This window comes from Aythya ferina, assembly GCF_964211825.1.
Source record: "Aythya ferina genome assembly, chromosome: 3".
Taxonomy (NCBI): Eukaryota; Metazoa; Chordata; class Aves; order Anseriformes; family Anatidae; genus Aythya; species Aythya ferina.
In genome coordinates, this window is record NC_140298.1 from 39,678,005 (window position 1) to 39,697,783 (window position 19,779).

At 39.2% G+C, this 19,779-nt stretch overlaps 1 long non-coding RNA gene across 1 annotated transcript in view; it reads left to right on the forward strand.

Moving 5' to 3' along the window:
* LOC311433485 overlaps positions 1–19,779 on the forward strand; it is a 90,806-nt gene continuing 71,027 nt past the window's right edge. Inside the window, exons 1-2 of the long non-coding RNA XR_014690777.1 lie at positions 1–137; positions 18,751–18,945. This is a non-coding gene — a long non-coding RNA (uncharacterized lncRNA). The remainder of the gene's footprint in view (positions 138–18,750; positions 18,946–19,779) is intronic.

The following is a 19,779-nucleotide window of genomic DNA, read 5'->3' on the forward strand; positions in this document are numbered from 1 at the left end:
CAGAAGAAGAATTAGAGGGTAGTGTTGGTCCTTCTAATGCCTTTTGTGGATTAACTGTGTTGCCTGTATATGGCAGACAGTGGGCAACCCCAAGATGAAAGCATTGGTCCAGGACTGATGTTCCCTTTGTTTCACAGGTAGACTATGAAATTAGACCTGCAGTCTCTACTCTGTCTAATGCAGAATATTTTCTCTAGGAAATAAGAAAAAATCAAGAACTGAACTGTTTTTGTTTGCTTTTGTTTTATCTCTCTCCTGATAATAGGTTACCAAACTGTGTTATCATTAGTAGGGCTTTAACTGGTAGTTCTTCATTCAGCTTCTTCCGTAAATACTGGAGCACAATCTGAGCAATACTGTTTACCAGTCTGTTTTTCCATGCAGGCCTAAACCTGGCTTGCTCAATGTGCTCTGTTGGTAAACAGTAGGAAGCACAATAGATCATTTGTAAGGGCACTAGGGTATTAACAGGGTTGGAGTTTCAGTGCTTCTAAGCAAACAGCCTAGCTGTGTGCTCTTGAGTGCATGTAATCATATGCTTCTAGGACTACAGGCTTAAAGCACGGACTTCTTGATCTTGGAATCATTTTGGACAGTGAAGCCCTAAAATACTTCCAATCTAATTCTGACTCACTTTGAAGATCCTGCTGCCATGCAGCAATGTTTCTATTGCAGCCATTTTTTAGAAGTCAATACTATATCGTTTTCATATCATAGCCATTTCTTATAGATGTGGCACTGTGAAGGATGAGACAAAACCATCCCTTAGAGTCCAATGTGAAGGAAACCTATACCACTGAAAGTGGCTACCAGCTTGAAATTATAAACAACTTCAATTTATGATCAAGATAGTGAGGCAACAGCAAAGTAAGGAAGGCATACATAAAAGAAATAAGTAATCACACCCTGCTTTTGCCTTAAGTTGTTACATCTCGTTAGTCAATGAAAGCAGTCTCAATACTATAAAGCTACCAGAGGAGTTCATTGTGACATCTGTTTCTTCTTTTGTCAGATAGGATGGTAAAACCTTACAATATTGATTTCCTGTGTTGTTTTGTGATAAAAAGCACCCCATGTTTATATTTTTATATTTCCACATGTACCTAATTCAGTACGGTCATTTTAAGTTTCTATGTTTCATAATACATATATGTATCTATATATGTGGTGTTAACTGATCTGTTCCAGTTTTGAATTTACCTTCTGAAAGGGTGTGATACAACAAATGATGGTGAAAGTAGAACTGCAGTTCTTGAAATGATTATTTCCCTGTTAATCTAGAAATGATTTTCTGTTTCTGTGATTTTTTTTTTTTTTCACTCCTCCACTGACACTCTTCAGATGTACTCTCTGTGAGTCTCTGTAGTTTACACATTGACTTCAGCCATTAGTCTAAAGTTAGCAAAGACTTTTTTTTTTTTTTTTTTTTTTTAATCCTTCCTTCTTTATCCCAAAGCAAGGAAATGCCTTCGGAGCTAAAGGTCTAAATGCACAGTAATTACATATTTTTCTCTTCCTCCATACTTTTTTTTTTTTTTTTTTCCTCTTTAAATAAGTATATAGGTGTCTGGTTCAGAATATCAATCTTTTGTTTTCATTAACTCTTATTGTGTTGTCTCAAGTGTCACCTGTCTTGTCAGTGTGAGTAAAGAGTCCTAGTTCAAGAGATTCTGTTGAATATGAAAATGCTGATTTTTACAGTCACTCTTCACTTGATGAAGTTAGGTAAGTGTTTTCTGCAGCAATGAGTTTTGGTGCTGAGGATGTCAGTGAATCTTGTTTCAAATCCAAATAGTAATCTTCTATGCCCCTAAAGCAAAATTTAACCTCAGTCTGCTAAATGTTTGATTTTGAATCCAAATGATAAAACAGTCTATCTTGCTTTCCTTGGGCAAAAGAGATGAATTCAGACCTGTGACATTTTATGCTTTGATTCTTGTAAGTCCCTTGTAGCTAACCCTGCACCTCATTTCTCTACTGCATTATGGCTCTCTCCCCTTCCATGTTGTCAAAGCCTGATCTGTGAGCTGCCAATAGAGGGAGTCATGTGGGGTCAGAAAACAGTGGGGATGCATTGCCATTGGGAAAGGAGATGGAGATCTGCTGCCTGCTGTGATCTACGCATGGAGGAAGAGCAGGGCTGCACAGCATGCTCCCTGGCAGGAGCCAAGCACCACTGACTCCCTCCCCCGACCCTGTCATCTACCCACTTGTTTTTGTCACCTCAAGCAGTCCGGCACGCTGGGAGAGAAGCAACTTGACACGTCTGCATGACACACAGTTTTGACCCTTCAGTTTCTTGATGCCGCTTAAAGAGGGACCATCGTGACTTTGGTCATTTTATGCCCTAGTTAACAGCAACAAACAATTTTCTTTGAAATATCCATGCATGTTTAAAAACCTATTTCTATCAAAATATCAACGACATGATTTTGAATATTTTGAGTTGCTTGTACTTGTTTGGACAAGCATCTTCTCCTTGCTTTAAGTTACTGTATTAAACTCACCCTTGACCAAGCATGAACAGTAAATTATTTTACATACAGGAGAGCTGCTTTTCTTAAAACAAGCCTTTCCCATGCTGATGAACTCCTGCAAACTTGATGGGTGCTGACCTGGTCTGGAGAGCCTTGTTCTAATTTATAATGTTGCTTATTGTGAGAATACTGCCTACGCAAGTCTTGACGCTTGGTGTGCAGATTTGCATTCCAATACTTGGAGTGCTCTGTACGGGTGCACAGGGCTGGTATGAGGGGGCTGGCTCTCAGCACAATAGGAATTATGGATATGTGTCTCTGGGCCAACAATTATTTCCATGTGCTTCCTAAATGAGCACAGAAGAGGGAAGACTTTCCTCTTGTTTAGTCTCTATCACTGTCTTTGGTGCTGTATTGAATTTTAATACAAACCTCCCTGCCACTATCTCAGCCCAACCCTGTTAGATATTTGCCTGGCTTTCATTATAACTCCAGTGCATGAATAGCTGTAAGTTCACAAGGCTGGAGGGCATCTTCTAGCTGAAGCTGGAATCTTTGGTAAATAACTTGCTGTAGTTTTAGAAGTGTTAAAAGTAACCAAACACTTAATGAATGAGTACCTAAACAATAGTTAGGCAAACTACTCCCACCATTCCTTTTTGCTTGTAGAAGTAAATAAATAGTGAATGTTTTTTCAATCACTATATATTGTTGGCAGCTCATGCTCCCTATCATACATGTAGAGGTTCACAGGGCTAAAGAATATCATATGAGTGTATAGTGCCCTGAGAAGCAGTAGACACTAGTATAGTCCTGCCAGAATAGACTGTACTACAGAAATATTAACATCAGAGCAGCAGCTGGCTTAGTCACATAATGCTCTTCTATATAGTCTGGACTTCTTGTTTTCATTTCACTTTCATTTGTTTTCGAGACAAAAAAAGGAATCCCTTGGGGGAAGAGGCTTCCAAGCTTATTGCTTGACCAAAATTAGCTGCCTCCAACATCAGTGGTCTTTATTAAGAAGAGCTTTGACTTTTTTCTTCTTCTGCATGTAACATTGACATTGGCACTTCTGTTCAGCCACAGAACTAGTACTAAACAGGTCCTGGTGCAGGGCAGCAGACATTCTCATGTTGTTTTTCTGATGAGTTGTGGTGTCATCCGCTGCAGACTATCCCTAGGGTTAATATATAAATCACCCTATACAGTCATAAATATCCAAGACTCTGACCTTTGGCTGCCCAGTTAGGTATCACTCTATGGTGTGTAGCTGCTATTTTAGGAAATAGCTTGAGATCACCAAATTGTTTTTCACAGGGAAGCAACAAACATTTGCCATTACAGGCTGTACTCTAAATTAAAATCTGTGGCCTGTATCAGGAACCGAGGCAGCTACAGTATCGATGGGGAAAGGGAACAAGTGGTAAATACCGCTCCTGCTGCACTGGACTGCTTAGTTCAGCTTGTTACTGATCCAGCTGCCCCAGACATCTAATTCCAGTACACTGTTCTGAAAAGACACAGTGAACTCCCAATAAAACTGCAGTGAGGAAAATACTCCCTGCACATACAGAGCAACTTAAAACTGTATCTTCATAGCCTTATGCAGTTTATCAGTGTGATACGCTGTCTCTGTTGCTTTTTCTGCTGAGCTATATGAATGGCAGTCTGGGTTCCCGAAACAGCAAGTAAAATACTTTGTCTATAAGGTCACTTTTGTTATCACATATGGTGTTGCAAGGAAATTTCTAACTTAGTTTCAAAATAGGTTTGGCAGAACATAAGATTCAAACCAAGAAAGCCTCCTCCTCCTTTTCCCAGCTTCTGTCAACACCCGATCAAGGGGTGGCAACCTAAACCCAGCTCATATGAAGTTGGCTAGCTTTTTTTTTGGTATTTTTATTTTTTATTTCTACAGGGACAAAAGCAGCCTTCATCCTCCACTTCATTCCTGCAGTAACTGAGGTCTAGAAACCCTCTTCTGAGGTGCATCTCATAATCTAGATTTTTGCCTTCAGTTCTTGTGTTAGGCATGCAGCATATATTTCAGTTTAAACAAACACTGCTTCCAACATGCCTAGCCTGTTCTTTTGACACAATTTCTTGAACAGGATTTTACTTGTCAGCTAGCTGACAAAAGGTTGGAGAAAAGACAAATCTTCGTTTGGACAAGCTCTATTGCACTAGTTACTTATACTGGAGATCACCTTTGTAATAACCAGCTTTTGTTTTTCTCATGCTATATCTCATGTGTTTTGCTGGAAATAGCACTTTCCTTATGTCCTTAGAGTTTTTCTGTGGGTCTGAGTTCGTGTCAAAAATAGAAACCGTGACATAAATAGTGTTCTGTATCCCATTTCCTGCCTTTGAAAATCACTACAGACTGCAGATTCAGCAATATTCAGCAACAGGTATATCTAGGACAGGTACCCATCATTCCACCTATGGATTTGGTCATGAACAAATAGCAAATAAAACCTCATGAAAGGTCACTGATCATGTGCCTCTTCTGACCCAGCAGGCAGCTGCATATGGATGCCAATGCTGGATCCATGAGCCTTGAAGTATCCCTGGCCGTACCTAGTCAGACTCAAGTAGCTTTCTTTGTCTTTTCAAAGGCTTTTTGAAGATTGCTTTTTTTCCTCCCTAGACTTCAGGCATGCTACTAGTTAAGGTGTTCTTACTTGTGGAGAGAGCTGTTCACTGATTTTTAGATTTTAACTCCTCTGAGAGAAATATAATATGAGCTCCGATAACAAACTAGCTGATTAATTTTACTCTGACACCTTCAATAGCACAGCAATTTCACCAGGTATATGAGATTCAAAGCATTCCACAGAGCATCTTCTTTTCATTCAGAACTGCCCCATCAATTCACTAGAAGGTAATAAAAGCCCAGTTTTCAGAGAAACTCTGTATCGAATTGATCAAGGCGAGCCCTGGATGTTCTGATTTAACATTTTACTGTTATTGTAGGAGAACTCCACTTTCTTGACTTTGTTCAGTTCCAGAGAAAACAAAACAAAACAAACCTACCTCTGTATACAATCTTAAGTGCAGAAGCTGAACACTTACACTGAACTGAAACTGGCTGGGACAGGGGAGGGGAAGGTTAGGAATGGAAAAGATAGAAGGTGTTGGGAAACATAATAGGTAGTGGAAAGCTAAGTAAAAACTTTTTCTTTTAAATGAAAAAAAAAAAAAAGTATTGGAGAGCGTTGCTATAGTGAGAATAATCTTACAACCTAATGTGTGAGTGCTCTCAAAAGACTTGATGTTCCAGTTCAGTGAAGCAAGATGGCCCCCTGCAGTATTGTTAGCCCCCTCACAAAGAAATTTTGCTTCTAATCTAGGAACACAACTGTACGTTGCACAGACAGTTCTGTTGTGGTTTACCATTACTAGTTTCACTTAAAACACAAGGTAAATATTCTTTACTTTAAAACACTACTCAGAAATAAAAGTCCTCAGTTAGATTTGCCTTTGAATGCCTCCTGCATGGTGCTGATGTGAGACTGAAACAAAATTGGTTTAAACCTCTGAAGAAAAAAAAAAGAAAAAAAAAAAAAAAAGGAGAAGAAAAAAACCTCTCAAACTTAGTTGGTAGAAGTTGTAATAGGGTAACAGTAAAGGTTGAAAATGAAGTCTTGCTGGAGTTGGGAAGCCAGCAAAGAAGTAAAACTTCTTCATGAATGAGGAGAAGGTAAACTTCAGGGAGAAAGCACTGTGCTCTGCATGCATTCTGAATAGGACTTTGAAGTGTATTGTGTGCCTGAAAAGCTTTTTCTTTCTCCTGTTCTATTACATTTCTCTGACAGTAGTGAGAATAGGATAGCATACTTCCTTGAAAAGAAAAAAAAAAAAAAAAAAAAAAAGGAAAAAGATAATATATCAGTATTTTGGCAACATTTGGGACTTTCAGGTTATCAGATTCTTTTAACAAATCACTATACTATATATATATTTTGTGCTTTACAACAGCACAAAAACTTCATGCTTTTAGAACTTTTATAAACATATATATTGTGGACCCCTATATGTGTAATATCTGTAACCTGTGCCTCATAATACGCAGCAAAGTGCAGAATTTACTGATTATTTTATAATTATGTATAAATATACAGTCAGACTTTCTCTGAAGTACGTGAGTTTTCTCTGACTGGCATTTGCAACTACTTCAGGTCTTGCATTGCACAAGCTAGGAAAAGGAAAAGAGGACAAGATAAAATGGGATTCAAATATTATTTTAGCAATTAAATGCCATGGTTCGTAAGGTTAATGAAGTCAAATAAATGCCTTCCCTAGTCCTGTTTCCTCTCCTTCCTTCCCTCACTTTGTTTACCTCTATGATTTCTATCACTGTTATTTGCAAGAAGTAACCCTATGACCAGTGCTTGACAGAGAGATGTGCCAGACAACCAGAAGAAAAAGCACCAGCAAAGAAGGCCATCTCATACATCTCATAACATTTCTAATTCACACTTTAGCCTGCTCCCTTCAGATTTCCAATATAACTCAGAAAAAAATCAGAAATGGACTTGGAAAATTTGAATGAGTGTAAACTTTAATAAAATTTAATTTCCCCCTCTACTTCCCAATGTTGAACTTAACACATCACTCACAGAAACCCACCCAAGCTCTAAAGAATCAGCGTTGTGAGGTCTGTGTGGCCTTCTACAGGCTGCTTTGGTGTGGGAGCTCGGATTGTTTTTGACCCTGTGACACTGAATGGCCAAGAGCTTCCATGCAAGCACAATGGTGCTGTTAGTGCCCATTACTAAAAGCCTTCTTGTTTCTTTCAAATGTTCACAGGCCTCCTAAACAATGAAAGAAATCCATACATCATTAATAAGGAGATTTAATTTAAATACTGCTCTAAGAGAATTCTCAGATATCCTCCTCATTTTTTAAAAGTGAAGATTGCTAAAGTGTGATGTAAGGCAGAATCTTAATGCAGAGAAGAGTTGGGCCTTATTTAGGAATGCCTGGAAACTAATGGGAATTGTAATCATGGAGCAAACTGGAAAACAGTACTGGAAACCCAGTTCCCATGAAAGCCCCCTGAGTTTGGGATAAATCAGCTAATGAAAAAAAGTCTGTGAACCTTCCCATAAAATCACCCTTTCTGGCTTGAGGAATTGTATGACTTTTACATTTCTAATGATGATAATTTTATTCTTATTGAGACTATATGTATTCAAATTTTTCTAATAGCTATTTGTCATTCAAAACAGACTCATTTTCACTAGGAAAGGGAATTTCTAAATTCCAACAGAAAGTTGATGTGAAAAAAAAAACAAAAAACAGGATAGCCCATATTCACCTTTGTAGTGAAAAGTTATGAATCTACACATCAGTAATTTTACTTCTAATTGTGAGCACATGTCAAATTTAAAAATAAGCCAATGCAAAAGTGGGTTATTTGTCATATGAAAGTATCATGAATTAACTTTGCCTCAGCTCTCTCTCCGCTGTCTTCAGTGGATTTAATTATATGAGGAATGAATGCTGATTAGGGATTTCAAAAAGTTTATTTTGCTGTCTCTTTGAATTTGAAACCATTTTCTTGGTTTGATATTTTTGAAGAAAATAACAACAGGAGATTTCAGAGGACCCTCTAAGTTGGAGTGTATTGCCTGAGAGAATGGTTTGTGTCGCTAAGATCAGTCTGTCTGCCAGACTAGGGCCAGAAACAACTAGTGCTTACTTCAGTGTAGACATATGTAACATCTTTAAATGTTTAAAACAGATTCCAATGTATATGTAATCCAGAGTAGGCCAGCATACCAATGATTAGGCAGAGAGCAGCTATGGTATCGTGTTCATTCTTCACAGGTTCCAATAACCATGCTGAAAAACTTATTGAGTGTGTTTCAGTAACATACCAGATATCTATCTATCACAGAATCACAGAACTGTAGGGGTTAGAAGGGACCTCAAAAGATCATCGGGTCCAACCCCCCTGCCAAAGCAGGTTCCTCAGAGCAGGCTGCCCAGTTAGGCGTACAGACAGGCCTTGAATATCTCCAGAGGAGACTCCACAACCTCCCTAGGCAGCCTGTTCCAATGCTCCGTCACCCTCACCATGAAAAATGCGTCTAATCATCAGCTGTGTGTCTATGCCTACCTACCTACCTATACAAGCACACAGAGTGATGCATATACATGTGTTTAGAAAGAGAAAAAAATAATCTTCTCATGCTAAATCTAAATGAATGCTTTTGAATTAAATAGCGTTATTGTGTAGTTACACTAGACTAACTCAGGGAAAAGTCTGTATTGTGGATAGTAACTTTATTATTACTATGGAATATAAACTGAATTATCTCTCCAGTGCATTCCTTGTATGGCTCATATATAAGTCCTTTTATGTGAGATGAATCAAACTGACTCCTAAAAGAGGTTACATACATATTTACATAAATTTGGAAATATATATTAGACATATCTCTCCAAATCTGCTCTCTGATTTGTGTAATGGCTTCCAATGAAGGTAGCTGAAAAAAAAAAAAAAAAAAAAAAAGAAAATTCCAGAGACCTCTCTAATGCACATTTAGTGCTTCTTTTAACCCAGGTTCCTTCTCCTCTGTAAACTTGAGCAGGGTCTTATCAAAGATGTCACATACAGTTTGTAAATCCTTAAATTCTTTTGCAGCTGCTCCCAATGTGACTTGAGGAAGACACAACATAGGGCCTGTCTGGAAACCTGTCCATTTTGAGTAGAGTGTGGAGCTTGTCTCTGTGTCAGGTTCTCACCCTATACTGAGTAAATACATGATCACTTTACACAGCAGTGAAATATAACTTAACTTCTTTGCCATAATTGTTTAAACAGCAATATCAAACATCAGCTTAAAGCAGGAAATTAATAGGAAATAGTAAAAGATATATATGCTCTTGAGGATGAAAGATTTCTTTGGACTTTGGGTATGTCTGCATTAGCATTTCAGAGTGGCTCAGGACTCTGCTTTTTTAAGCAAATCTCCTGCTTGTCTCCAGCTACCATGTGTTGGTTCATATCAGACACAGCATAAACTGGATTCCTTCAGGATGTCTTTAAGCCAGAAGATGCAAACCTAATACACTCCAAACCACCAACTGGCAAATAATTCACACTTGAATATTCCTTTGAATGTGTAAATAGGTTCATGTTGAGCATGTACAAGTCCTTGCTATGTTTGTTTTCACAAATATTTGAGCAACTGAGCCTCATTAACTAGAACACTATCAGAGCCTCGATCACAAAGTCACTTGAATGAATATGCATGAAATCACCATTAGTTTTGCACTTAGGGTAATTATTCTGTATGCATATTTAACCAGGAAATGGACAGCAAAGAAATCACTACACTCACTCCCTTGATCTCAGGAGAGAAAGGTATTTCAGGCCTGCTTCTACTGCTTTGCATTTTGTATACTTCTGCAAAGTGAGTGTGAAACATTACCATTCTATTTTGAAAACATTTCACAATGATGAATAATGCTGTTTCAGTAACTAGTTGTGTTATTCATTTGTCTGTATCTAATTCTTGCTTACGCCTAGAATGTAAACTTTAGAGGACAGGGACGTACCCTATTGGTACTGTGCTGAGCAGAGTAAGATCTTGTTCGGTGTCTGGAACTCCTGTGAACTGCCATGATATTGCAGTGTAGTTATGCAATGTTGAAGATGCTGGAGGTTCAGTCATCCTGTATTTAGAATCTTGTAAAATGTAGAGGTTATATGTAGTCAAGCTATATGTTAATATACAAATTGAGTGAATACTGATCACTAATTTGTACAAGAGGCAATCAGAGAGATTCATTCCATTAGCAGAAAGAAAGGCAAAACTTACTGATCAAGACTGCAGTTAGGAATTAATACCTCGGCTCTAGTAAATACATATAAGGGACGACATTATGATCATGTCATACCATGACCAAAAATGGAGATTCTAGTATGAGAAACATTATTTTCTGCTCCCTCCCTTCCTCCTCTACTCCTCCACCCCCACTCTTTTGTTCTTTGCCATTCAGTGTTTTGGTTCAAGTTAATTAAAGATTCCTGTTGCAGCCTCCTGGAGTGAAATTCTGGCAGTATGCCCAGTGAAGCCATAGTCATCTGTAAGCAGCCCCTCCAGTGAGCTCCATAATGTCTCTAAGAAACTATACAAAGAGGAAGAAAGAAACTGAATCCAGATGGAATGGGAAATCAGATATTTCTTCCATTTGTGCTGAAATCTGTGAAGGCTGCCCCATAGGTTGAAAGAGAAGGCAATTCACATACTCTGCAGTCCCAGGGAAAAGCATGTTTTCTCCCCCACCCCTCCACCCTTCATTGAAGATGAATCTGTGAGAAAGCTTACAGTGAGACTGTGAACTCAGTAATGCAAAACATGTTTTCCCAACTCCGCTTTACTCTGCTAGCTATAGAAAGGTGTAGGATAGACCTGTCAAGGGAACACAAAAAAAAAACCAACAAAACAAAGGAATCAAAAGAGCGACCCAGGCAGACAAATACTCTTCCTAATGACAAGGTTACAAGAGCTAGAATTTGATATCCAAACCAACATTTTGACACACAATTCATAGTGAAAAGAGGACTTAAGACATTTTAAGCACCCAAAAGGAGAGTAAACATGTCTAACACACTAAGCAGTAACCACATCCTGAACTGCTTGTTGTTAAAAGGAACATTAAAAGGATTATAAAAATGTATACTACATAGTCATTTCTTAGATCTCACATGCATAGCAAAAATGAGGAATATTCCTGGAGAAGCACAAATGTAGTGTATTTTCTGTTTGTGGGTCTTTGTTAGCTTCAGTGCTCTATTCTTAAAACATAGTGCTACACTTGATTGGTAATTATTGAAGAATCCTCCCATGGGTTAATGACATTATCACTAGAAATCCAAACTGTGGTTATTTGCAGGTATATTTTATACATAAATTACTGTTTGCTTTGTGGCATATTCTGTGCTCACTAAGGATGTTCTGGAATTTGGTGGAGGAAAGGAATAAATCACAAAACCATCTGCAGTATCACTTGGTTTCTGTATGCATTTCATTTTACTGTCGGCACCATGAGAATTTGTTGCTCTCTGATGGCCTGGTCACTTTTTCAGGAGTTTGGTTGTTTGGGAGTGGAAGGTGTTACACGAAGAATAAACTTTGGCCAGGGCAATTATGGACAAGAAGTCTTAAACTAAACAGCTGATTGCTATGGCAAAGACAAACTTTTAATTTTAAAATATCAGGGCAGAATGATTTCTTGCCAGAGACAGCAACATGTTGTAATGCGGGAGATGCCCATCCGAGGTAGGAACTTTGGGCAGAGGTTAAGATTCAAGGTGGTGGAGTGTTAACTGATGGGTTAGAGCAATCCTTTAGGTGAAAGGAACTCAATAATTGCAGTGCAGATTTCCCCAAATAGCAGGTTGACTGGAATAGCTCTGTTTTCCCTGTGACTAATTGGATGTTTTGTTTCCACTTCTTTTAAAGCAACAAAAATGGTCCAAGAAGCTGTCCAGGTGAAAGGGGTAATAGATGTATGCTGATAATGGGTTATGTGTGTTTCTTGCCCTTTCACACCTTTGAAGCCAGGCTGGGGTCAAATTACTCAAGCAGAACAGCTCTGTTGACAAACATGTGGTCTTCAAAAAACAATCCCAGTATGAGATGTGCTGCTAATTTAAAATAACAGAGGGGGAGGAAAAAAAAAAAAAGAAAAAATGAGAGGGAAAACCAGCACCAGACTACATGAAACCCAACCCAACTGCCACCTTCCCTGCTAGCCTTCTTTTGTGTGCCTGCCTTCCCTGCAGCGTGAATCAGCCATGGTTGGGGTTAAATGGGTAGCTTTTGTCTCCTCACAATGGCTGGGAGTGACAGATTGAGCTAAATGATTTACTGGTGGAGATGATTTGAAGGACAGAGCAGTGCAGCCTTGGGAACACCCGCACAAGAAAAGGACAGTAGCCCAGCAGCCTCTCCTCCCCCTCCCTCTTTCACGGTTTTGACTGAAAGATCACAGAGTGGGACTCTGACAGACACAAGGACCATTGAGAAGCTATTTTTATTACTTATCCATGGCAGCCTTGCTTTGCTGAGAACAGACCTGAGGTTAATTAACCTTTACTTTTTTTTTTTTTTTTTTTTTTTTTTTCTTAATGTTGTTGTTTTTCTCATTGGGGATGCAAGCCTGTAAGTTGGCAGGGTCACATGCCATGGGCAAAGGGAAAGTCTCTGTGTGAGACTTCAGTGCAAGAAAGCTCAACAAACCCATCCCTAGCCAAAACAAAGCTTTCCCTTAGAAAGGCAATGCAGCGGGGGCCACAGCAAAGGCAGCTGCTCAGAGCAGAGCTGTCCCAGCTGTTGTCAATTGGAATGTGCTAGAAACAGCGCCCCCCCCCCCCGCTTCCCGCCTCCACCCTCCCTCCCACCCGCCCGCCCTGTTACTTTGCCCCGGCAGTGGTACCGAGCATGAATATGGGTCCCAGATTGTTTCCCGATGGCTGTTTGATCTGGCTGTGTGGGCAGGAAGGAACTGCCTTGTCGAGATGCAGGGTGTATTGGAACGCTGGCACGCTGTGCGTCGCCCCTCTCCTCATGAGTGGGGACAAGATGGTGGCCAGGTCATGGGCCCTCAGCTCTGTCTCGGGGGAAGGCAGATCTCTGCTTGGAGAGCGGGGCACAGGGTGATCAGAGAAATCAGCCCCAAATCCCTAATGTGGATGAGGCTGGCAGGGAATGGGCACAGCAGAGAGCAGCTGGGAAGCACTCATTGGCCATCATGACTACCTAGAGCTCACTGTGACACCCGCTCATCCTCTTCTGCACCTCCGTGCTCCTGCAGGCTGGGCAGGAATTGCTTCAGGTCAAGCACTACTTGGCTGTGGGCAGTGTGGCCTGGCCTTAAAGGGGAGCAGGAATTGGCCTCCTGTGGCCTCTCAGCAAAATGAATCACAATGCTTTTTTCAGAAGATGCTCCTCCACAAATGGGAGAGGAGAAGTGATAGGGCTTTTCAGACAGTTGCTTTGAATTAGTCTGGGGAAAAAAAAAAAAAAGGCGGAAATGCCATAAAAGATATTAAGTTGGGTTTATGGGTAAATCAGAACTCATAATAAAAGCTGTATTGCTCAGATGAGGCAATGCTTTCATTCTGTTCCATATTTTACTTGGTCTACAATTTGCAAGCTATTGCTAAAACATAGTGGAATAATATGTCCTGTCACCAGTTATAACATGCAACTGTCATTGTTTGGATCTGAGAAACAGATAACAACAAACATTCTTCAATGTCCTACTGCAAAACCACATTTTTTCTAGTGCTCCAAAACACTGTGAATCACATTACAAAATGTGCAGCAGAGCTTTATTCCAATATAGTAAGCTAACTTCAAAAAATGTCACTCAACAAATTTTTCAGGCATCTTAACTCATTGGGGAAGAAGCTTGAACAGTAAAACCACTGTGTGTGACAACGCAGCTTTTTTCTGGCTAGATTTCAATCATATTCACATTTTATATAGAAATTTCAATGAGATTTTTGTACTTATTCAAAATAAACAATATGAACATGCGAATATGATGGCAAAGCAACATTACATATTAGTGAATTTGAAAGACAGGACACAATTTAATGGAAAGGATCTATGAAATGGCAACTTTAGTTGGAGACCAGAAGTGTTTACTGTTAATTAATTTGTAGTACTGTAGAGTTGCATGCAGTATGGTATCGCATGATATGTTTCTAATGGTCTCTTGAATGTTCAGTTGCAAATAAACACTTCTGTTTTCGAGTACAAAGAGCAAAACAAACTAAATCTAAAAATACAAGAAGGAACTATGGTATTTTTTTGTCTATGAAAGACAGCAGTGTTCGCAAAAGATGAAGCAATTCTTAAAAAATCTTACCCAACATTACTCCAAATACAGATTTGCCTCTGTAAGAATTATAGCAGGTGAAAACAGAAGAAGAAACCTGTCTTTTGTATATTCTTCCAATTATAATCACTGTCACTGTCCCAGTGTGCATGAGGAGTATTAGGATTATGTCTTTTTTGTACTCCCAGAGGTATAACTGTACTTTAGTACATGCTAGGTACTGTTGTCTATAGGTTTGTGACCGGCTTTACAAGGAAGGGGTTTCATAAATCTTATTAGTGACTAGTTCTGTATTAAAAAACCTAGCCAGAGAGATCCTGCAATTATATTTTGCATCTTTTTGTGTCCAGGCAAGCTTTCTGATGCCTCTCTAAGAATTTGTATCTCTCAACCTGTGCCTTCACACCTTAAGTCCTACTAATGCTGCTATAGACATCATCATCTCCACATTACTGTGTTGCCCATTCTACCTAACGTGCAATTCTATGGGGCTGGGCTACAATCCTTGGCCTGCTTAAAAAAGTGTCTCTTGTAAGTGGTGAAATTTATAGAGTGCTTTCAAAAATAAAGAAAAATGTCTTATACATTGCATGGATTGCAAGATAGGGTTTGAGGCTTAAGAGTCACACTGCACGACTTATTCTTGCTCTGTGAGTGTGATTTGCATTTAGTTCTTGCCTCATCCCTTTAGTTTACATGAAATTAGTGTAAAATTCCTACAACTTTTTATGTTTTTACTGTGGATGATATGTCCTTTCCTTTCTTCTTCTGTGATCTTTCTCCTTACTTTAACTCTTTTTCTTTCTCTCTTTCTCTCTGTCTTTCTTTTTCCTTCTCATTTTCCATACCTAGTTCTCTCTTCCTTTTAGCTTATTTATTTATTTATTTATTTATTTATTTATTTATTTATTCCTTCCTCTATGTATTTCCTTGTCTCATAATCTTCCTTAGTCAATGCAGCTATAATAGTGTTCACATGCCAGAGGGGCTGAACCAATTGGCTTTGAAGGTAAAGATGAGAAAACTATGTAAAAGTTGGAAAGAAACAAGTGTAGGATGCAGGTTCCCCATTTCATTCATTATTTTTCATGCTGTACTATTAGAGATACAAATTTGCTCTTCCCATTTTTTGTATGTGCCTGATGGATGCCTGGGCTGACCTCAGCTGAGTGGCTGCTTATAATCCGTTGGCAAACAAAAAACATTCAATAAGGTTGTATTGTCACCCTTAGGAGGAGCAAGATTGAGTCCCCGCAGTCAGAGGGACAGGGGACAGTATGGACTCCATAGGCTTTGTACTGCAGTTTCCCCCACACAGCTGGGAAACAGTGTCTCCTCCATCCAGCTGCTTTCATTGATGGTATTGGGTGGCCTCCTGTGCTTACATGGGATATGTTGGCTGGTCTTCGGCACAACCCCAAAGCACTGCTTTGAGCCAGCACTGAATGCTTGGGTAACACCAACCCCTCAGTTTCTTCCCATGCTCAACAATTGATTCCTTCTAGCAGATCTTTCAAAACCCTTTCTTTACATTACAATTCTTCCATTGCTTTGCAAGAGGTTACGTCACATCACAAGACTAAAAAGCAGAGTGCCACTTACTGTAACTTGACCCTGATCTGGCATTTCTTTGTGATGTGTCATGTCAGAAATGTAAGGAAAACATTGTCCTTTTCCTATTAGTTTGGGCACCAGTGACCACTACATGTTGCCTTATATTCTGTCTGGAAGATGTAGTTGATGAGACTAATGAAGATTCTGTACTAGAGATAGGAGAAATCACAGTTATGAAGCTGTTCATAATATCTGGAGAGCTGCATGTGAGCTTAACAGATAGCAGTCTCTGAGTCAGTAGTGCTGAAGTGGTTGCAGAGAAGCTGGCAGTAGCATTTACAGCCACTGCTACTTGAAAATGAACACTGATGAGGGAAAATATGATAATCCATTGTGTTGTTATTTCTGTAGATTTTCTTTTTGACCTACCAAATTTCAAATCCTTTTCCATATGCATTTTCCAAAAGGGATTTGAGACAGCCACAAAAAGCTAAAATTAAAAAAAAAAAAAGAGCGAGAAGCTCTAGAGCAACCCAGACCCAGTAACAAAGTACCTCCTTGTACCGAGCCTAAGCAAGACCTGACAAACAGCATCTGTCATATCCTACATCACGTCTAAAACAATGACATCTCTATTTGCATTGAATATCACATTCTCAAGAGCCTTGCTGTTCCCCATGCAAGGATCAAGTACTTCATGTTTTTAAAAGGAGACTTATCACTCTATCACCTTGGGGATGATGAGCATGAAGCCCTGATTTGAAAGGCTTACACGATAGTATGGCTTGAGGATAATTTGCAGATAAAACATGTTTGGCAGGCCTCAAGTGCTCAGTTTCCAGTCCTGCTGCTAACCTGTTGAGTGACCTTGAGCAGCTCATTCCACATTGCTGTGGCTCTGTTTTCCTTTGATTATTTTGTTTATTTATTTATCTTGCAATATGCTGGAAGCTTCTGTATAGTGAAATGAGTCCAGGTCTTATTTTGGTTGTTAGGTGCTGAAGAATTCAAAAGAGTAAAATAATTTAAAGCAGATTATTAACCCTTTCCCAGGCCTCTTCATCTTAACAGGCCATGGTGCCTTACTGAAACATGTGGCTGTTTTTCCTGAAATATTCTATCAACACATCAGTCATTCCAGCTTTCTGCTTACAAGAAAAGCCTTAGGTCAGTCACATCTATCACAAAACTATGATACAATTATATATACATTTTACAGCTGGAATTCGTAGGTAGTTGCATCAGCACAACCAAGATACTAGTAACACAGTGTCAGAAAGAAGAAGCTGGCACAAGGGAAAGCAGGAATTTCTTAAGCTGGCACTACTGCTGGAGATACTTACATAAATACCTGTAGCAGTTTTACTGCTGCAGCAAGAGGTGGTCTTTTGTCTTACATCTAGCATTAGTAAATCCAGTCCTATATTATGTACAGTTCAGTAACTTTTATAACTTAAGGAGGGATGAGGGGAGCAGCCTAAACAAAGTAAAACAGATCTTGGTACTACATGGAGGCTTTTGGGCAGAAGTCCTGCTCTCTGGTAGTCCCCTGCTCAAGGGGAAAATGCCCAATCACAGAGGTTGCATAGCTGTTCTGTGTGCATCTTTGGAGGCAAGGAGGATTAGAATGGGTGGATTAGGGGAAACAGAGACATAGTTCACTAACATAATATTTTGAAAGATGTACAAAAAAGGAAATTGTTCTGAGCTTCCATACCTACTTTCTGTGCAGTGGGGAAATATTTCACCATAGGTTCAATGTATGGGGTTAGCAGTTCTTCAACTACCTGCCTTATGATTTTGCAGAGAGATTATACTCTGTATCATAGTCTTTTCTTATCCTTCATACTTTCTCAGGTGAATAAGGTTACTTGAGTCACCTCACAGCTTATGATGATAGTATTAATTGAAATGTCTTGCTTCCACTGATGTTTTGCCTTTCTCTGTGAAAAACAGGTGAGACCATGGTTGCTCCACATTACAGAAAACATTTGAATGAATAGGGCCATTGTAATTTTGAATCCAAAGTCTAACAGTGGATTCGTTATTCAGTGGCTTTATTTTATTTTATTTTATTTTATTTTATTTTATTTTATTTTATTTTATTTTATTTTATTTTATTTTATTTTATTTTATTTTATTTCCCCAGAAGATAACATTAAAAGCAAAACCAAATAGCATATAATGATAACAACAACAACAACAAAATCTCCAAAACACCTATAAGATTGCTCGTGAGCCCAGGGTAAAATGAAACACATTATTAATTGTGGTGTTTATTTCCTTTATTTAAGAATCTTTATTTTACTCAAAATTTTGATAAAATAATATTTCATAAAATGTGAGATCTATCACATATATTTTAAAAGATTTCATATGTAGCTACATAGGTCTAGATTTTGCCTTTGGAGAGAACAGGCAACCTGAGGATAGACTTATTTAATTTGATGTTCAGTAGACTTCCTAGAGATCTGCTTTAACAGGAGATGAACATTTTGCCTGAAGTGCTATTTCTTTCCATTCACTGTAAAGCCAGGACAGACCGTTAATCTAGATGTAAATGGTGACATTACATATGGCTGAGTTTGATCAGATGAATTGACCAAACTGCTTGTACAAGAGCTTTAGACTATAAATGCCCAAGAAATGTGTGCTAAGTTAAATGGAGGCTTAATTCAAAAGTCTGTTAAATACACTAGCCATCCTTTATTATCTCTGAAAATGTCTATTCTTAAGTCAGTCCAAGTGGAAATGGAGATTTGTTAGTGTTTGTACAGGCATGTAGAGGCAGTACCAGCTGAAAGCCTCCTTGGGACAGTGGATAGAACTGATTTATTTTTCTCTGCAGATGGCACAACACAAAGGATTAGAGGTCAGGCCAAAAGAGAAGGAGAGCTGGTGACGACTAGCAAGTGAAAGGAGTTCCCTTTTCCTTCTCAGGTGTAAGTGAAGGTGCACCTTTACACCTCCCTCAGTGGCAGCAGTAGCCCAATGAGCACTCTTACTTGGACTAGTACCAGCCTCTCTACTACTCTTGGAAAAGGTAAGGATTATTTACCTTTATTGAACCTTTAAAAAATTTTTTAATTTTCTTTTTTTTTTTTTTTTTTTTCTACATCAGTAGATTTGACATTAAAAATCAGACTGTCTACCTAGGCATCTGTTTTCAACATGCCTAAATTCTGCCAAGGAGAGAGACACTGACTGCATACTGCTCTGGGCTACCTGCACATGGGAACTCCTAGGTTGCCTCTTTAGATGAGAGTTCCCAGGATGGCTTGCTCTCATAGAATCACAGAATCACAGAATTTTCTAGGTTGGAAGAGACCTCAAGGTCATCGAGTCCAACCTCCAACCTAACGCTAACAGCCCTCCACTAAACCATATCCCTAAGCTCTACATCTAAACGTCTTTTGAAGACTTCCAAGGATGGTGACTCCACCACTTCCCTGGGCAGCCTGTTCCAGTGCCTCACAACCCTTTCAGTGAAGAAGTTCTTCCTAAAGTTCTTCTCATGTTCAGAGATGTCCCATCCTGAGCTGGCAGTCACATAGACACCCTGCCACCTCTCCTGTGGGAGCTGCCCAACGCTGCAGAGAGCAGAGTGGCTGGGGCAGGCAATGCAGGGGGCTGCGTCAGCCCATGTGACATTTGGTGTGGATCTCCCAGACTGCCTCAAGTGTAACCTACTGAGAAGTAGGAAACATTTCTGTGGTTCTGGCTTTCAGTTTTCAAACTGTAATGAAATCCCTTTTTTTTTTTTTTTTTTCTTTTTCTTTTTGTATAGATTTGCTATAAAGACCTATGATCTATTTTAGCTGGATTGCCAGGAGCATTTTTTAAAAAAACTGCGCTGCCAACTGTACTAATCCATCTC